Source organism: Montipora foliosa, chromosome 10 (assembly GCF_036669935.1).
Source record: "Montipora foliosa isolate CH-2021 chromosome 10, ASM3666993v2, whole genome shotgun sequence".
Lineage (NCBI taxonomy): Eukaryota > Metazoa > Cnidaria > Anthozoa > Scleractinia > Acroporidae > Montipora > Montipora foliosa.
Genome location: NC_090878.1, coordinates 19,989,529 through 19,994,352, shown reverse-complemented (window position 1 = coordinate 19,994,352; position 4,824 = coordinate 19,989,529). Strand labels below are relative to the sequence as shown.

The window sequence follows — 4,824 nt, the reverse complement described above, 5'->3', positions numbered from 1 at the left end:
GGCGCGTAGCGCCGAGTTGGCTATAACCAGTCTCATATCCAACAAGCGCAAATGGAATAATTGTTTTATTAAATTTCTTAAACTCCAAAAATTTGGAAGTACGAAATACGAGCGAAAAAAGCGACAAAATCAGAGCGAAATCGAAAAAACTTGATGAAGATGCGATAATCTGTAATACCTTGAGATCAGACAGACGTAGGCTCATCACAAAAACATTTCTTAACTTTTCGCGTATTTTAAAGGTCGGAATTGATCCAAACTTTCCACAAAAAAGCTTTTTTTTCGTTTCTGGCTTTATTCAAAGGGAAATTTCGCGTTCCGGCGAAAAAAACTTTAGCTTAGCAACGTTTAGCGCAATGATTTACCATATAAGGTCAAACAAAGGTATATGAGCTGATAACCGAGATTGAGTGAACCAATCAGAGCAAGCGAAATGCATTATCCGAGGTTGAGAATTTACTAACCACTGATATTCCTGTTTTGTGCCGTTCACGCTGACCACCGCGTCGTAGATCTTAAAGTTCCTAATAAGGCAACCACGACAAGTCACCATTCATTCAATCAAGATGGCGGCGCCCGGGAAATTTGAACACAAAAACAAACGTTTTTGAAATGCATTTATTTAGATACAAATGCTTCCATTGCAAAACATTCGGACAATTTTTTATTGCAAACATTATGTTCTGGGGTTTAAAGTTATTTTTTCTCAGTTGCTTTAGTGATTAAAGAAAAGTAACACATGGAACAAGAAGAACAACAAAAATAATTAATTGCACAGTTCAACACAGAACGAGATCAAGTGATTGTCACTCAAATCGCTAATTGCTCCATTGTTCCAATCATCTGATGGATTATTCCTATCAGGTTCAGGTTGCTGTGGGAATGAAAACTTATAAGGCTCTAACCTTGCTTAGCTTTAAAGGGGATATGTTACGACTTTTATAATTAGCCAAAAATAGCGACTGCGAACTGGCAACCAAATCAGGGGAAACGTAAAAATAATTACTTAAAACATTGAAGGAAGGTTTGAATAAAACATCAAATACAATTTTAATGGAAGCGGGGCAAGGGAGAAACTGAAGAAGATTAAAATGGATTGAAATTTGCGTTTTTGAAAACTGTTCAGCCAAACAGATTTCCAAAGGTTATCCGTTTGTTGTTTGAAACTTAAACAAGAAGACGCACGGTAGAGTGTTTTCACTTACGTGTCCGTAACCTTGTTTTTCCACCGAAACAAAAGAAAACGTTTGCATGATAATAGAACTCAATTCCCGGAGGATTAGTTGGGGATACCAACATGGCCGCATTGACGTCACATGAAAACACTCTATAAAAGGGGTCGATGCACGCTCTGCTTTTGTTCGAATTCATTCAAGCAAAACTGATCAATTACCCTAAAAGATATTTCTATCGCGACAAAAAGGGACTGGGGATTTTAAAAAAACGACAGATAACATTTCATGACCTATTACAGACACATTGCCATAAGGGGCAAACCCTTGATCTTGAATCTAACTGGGTAAAAAAACTTTCCTTTCGCCAGAACTGCCTGGCCAGACCAGTCAGTATGCAAAGAAAATGCAACAATAGACCTCTTTACAGTTGTGTGCTTAGTTACGTGGCCTTTGAATGAAAGTGAGGCTGGTGTTGACCTTGTTATGATACAGACCTCCCTTCTTTTCTCATGTTAATGATGTTAGTGTCGTGCTAATTAGTGGTAATTTACACAAGGGAAGCAGTGCGCTTTCTATCAAAACAAGGTGAACTCCAGCCTCACTTTCGTTCATAGGCCAGGTAACTAAGCACACAACTGTAAAATGGACTATTTGAAGGAACACTTGCATAATAATCCCTCTCATTCTTCTGGAGGAGTGTCTTATCATCCTCGAAGAAGGCGTTGTAGAGTTAGTCCTTCGAAATGCCTGGTCTCTAGCCAGGCAGTTCTGTCAAAAGAAAAGCTTCCTTTCGGAAAGCGTTCGATTCCAGACTCGGCAACATTTGTTGGTTGCGTTTGTTGGTTCTCTTCTCTGCACCGAAACGTTTTTCTCCGGGTACTGCGGTTTTCCCCTCTCCTTAAAAACCAACATTTGACTTGATTTGCATTGATTATTATTTTCAGTTTACAGTTGCTCCAATTAGTGCTCCAGCGCGAGAACGACTAAACACTTAAAGGGAAAATTAAGGCAAAAAATAAGCGTTTTTTATTTACACTTTAGATCATGCACAATTATGTCTCCAACTTTTTTTCTGGCATTTGCGTCGTTTTTCCACCAAAAAAAATGTTTTTCTTCCGATTTTGGGCCATCAGCATTGCGGCTCCGAATGGAGGAGTCAGCGGTAATTTTTGCAGCTTATGAAGTATGATATGGGGAAGACATGCGAAAGCGCCCCATATAGAAGCAGTTTTTAGGCTGATGTTTGTCGTGAATATTGAGTCCGCGATGTAGATGTAGATGAACAACGAGCAATTTATCCACAACAGCACTTGTGTTTACCTTGTTTCTTTTGATTACGAAATCTCTGTTCCACATATCATACGTCACAGCAGGCTGCTGATTTAGTTTTTGAGCCCGCACTGAAAAGACCCAAAAAAGGAAGAAAGCCCAACTTCCAACGTAATTTTCTGGCAAAGAAAAAAGAAAAAAAAACAAAACAAAACAAAAATAGGAAACGAGACGAAACATCTATACAGGTTTAAGTTTACTTATGTTAGGATTTCCAAAAAAGATAAAAAAAATTGGAAAAATTTTCAGTTCTCCCTTAAAGTTCCTTCCTTTACGATGGCCCAGAAGGTTCAAACACCTCCACTTCACCTTACCATAAAAGACTTAGTTAGCTTATTTTCTCGATGTACAAACAAAGAATAGAAGGCAGGATAGTTCTATCGCACAACAAACAAATAATTAACTATATATTATACACAGTAAGCTAGTATAGTCAAATACCTTGCAATACTCTTGTTGGAACAGGGTGAACATCAACAAAGAATCCAGCTAAAAATAAATTAATGGATAAGCAATATCGGTAGATTCTTTGCGTGCGTACTTCAGTCACAAATGAATGTTGGTGACCGTTTTACAAAATAAACATAAAAACAATACCGTCACACTTCCTTGCTTTAATATAAAGGAGGTATGGAGAAAACAACAGGAAACAAGAGAAAAGGGATCAGAACTGGTTCATTACGCATAAAATTCCTTGCTCATATTATTGAACTGCCACTTTGACCAAAAAATCAGGTCTTTTGTTTTTCTTTGGCGAACAAAACTATATTAACCAAACACTAAGTGACCCACGTTTTAAGGCCTTGATTTAAAAGAAACACGTGTTTGTTTTAACTGGAATTTTCTTATTCAATGGTCCGCTCTTTCTAACTTTAAAATCTTGAGGGAGCTGATTCTTAGTTACTTTCAGGGCTTTTAAATGACATTAAAAGAAAAAAAAACAAGAGATATGTAATCGGAGCTGGTTTGCATCGCATGAGTCATATATTCATGAGATAAGGCCATACGGAGCAAGGAGCGACTTACCAGTGTTGGTCCAAACGGATCCTTTTCAAAAGCAAACGTTTCGTGGAGGTGAACCAATGGCTTCGTGAGTCTGAAATTTCAATTTTACGTGGTTATCCCATTATCAAGTCGCTCGGTAAAACATCCTGTGGGAAAAGTGTTAACTTTCTGAACACAAATTTATCTGAGTAGAATTGGAGCGTAAAACTGAAACGTTCTTAAGAGAAGTAACAAATGGAACAGGAAGAACAAAAAGTCATTTCAACCTTTATCAAACCGGAAATCAATGAATCAGTTCAACACGGAAAGAGATCAAGTATTGTTACCCAAATAGTTAATAGTTCCATTGCTCCGAACTACTGATGGCTTATTCCTATGCGGTTCAGGTCGTTATGGGAACGAAAAAATATAAGGGTGTAACCTCGCTTACCTTCAAAGGGGGATGTGTTACGAAATTTATAATTAGCCAAATTTAGCAACTGGCAACCAAATCATGGGAAACGTAAAAATAACCGGCTACTTAAAACAGTGAAGGAAGGTTTGAATAAAACATCAAATACAAATTTAAAGGAGGCAGGGCAAAGCCAAAACTGAAGAAGATTAAAGTGGATTGGAATGTGGGTTTTTTGAAACTGTTTCACCCAACAGCGTATCTTCTTTGTTTGTAACTTAAATTCTGTACGTGTTACTCATTCCGTATACTCATTTCCACTCATCATTTGCTTCGTAACACCCTCCATTTTGAATCTGAGTCGATAAGAAAACTAAAACCTTCTTAAATTCCGTACGCTCGTCAGACATCATTTCCTCACTTTCTCGATGTACAAGGAGAGAATAGAGGGTAGTTTAGATCGATCAAACAACCAACAAATAATTATTTATTACACCCTTGCACCAAGCTAATATTACTAATTACCTTTCAATGTTCCTCTTTACAACCAGTTGAGCAGGAATAATGAACACTACCGCAAATAAGTTAAGGAATAAGAGGTGGGTTTTTTGCGTGCGTGTGTCAGTCACAACTGGATAAGTTGTATCGAAAACGAAGCTCTTGAAAACGAGGAACTAAGCAGGAAACACCCGAAAGATCGAAAACGACGGACCCTAAGTCGAAAATAAAGCACTCAAATCAAGAAAACGAAACATTCACAACTCGAAAACGAAGCACCTTATTTTCCATTGGAAGATCGCTTTGACCAGAGTAATGCAAAGTTTTAGGTTTCACAACAGGCGCCTTAAGAATTAACGCCATATTTAACACCCACCGAACAAAACCGTAGCGCATCTTACAACTCTACCTTCAGCACATGAAGCG

General features: G+C 37.9%; 1 protein-coding gene across 1 annotated transcript in view; it reads right to left on the bottom strand.

Annotated features, from left to right (window-relative positions):
* Positions 1–3,928, bottom strand: part of LOC137972417 (tetratricopeptide repeat protein 28-like) — a 57,119-nt gene extending 53,191 nt beyond the window's left edge. The window contains exons 1-2 of the mRNA XM_068819124.1: positions 3,531–3,928; positions 2,946–2,993 (exon numbers count right to left, since the gene is read on the bottom strand). The gene's annotated coding sequence lies outside the window, so the exon portion shown is untranslated. The remainder of the gene's footprint in view (positions 1–2,945; positions 2,994–3,530) is intronic.
* Positions 3,929–4,824: the final 896 nt, after the last annotated feature.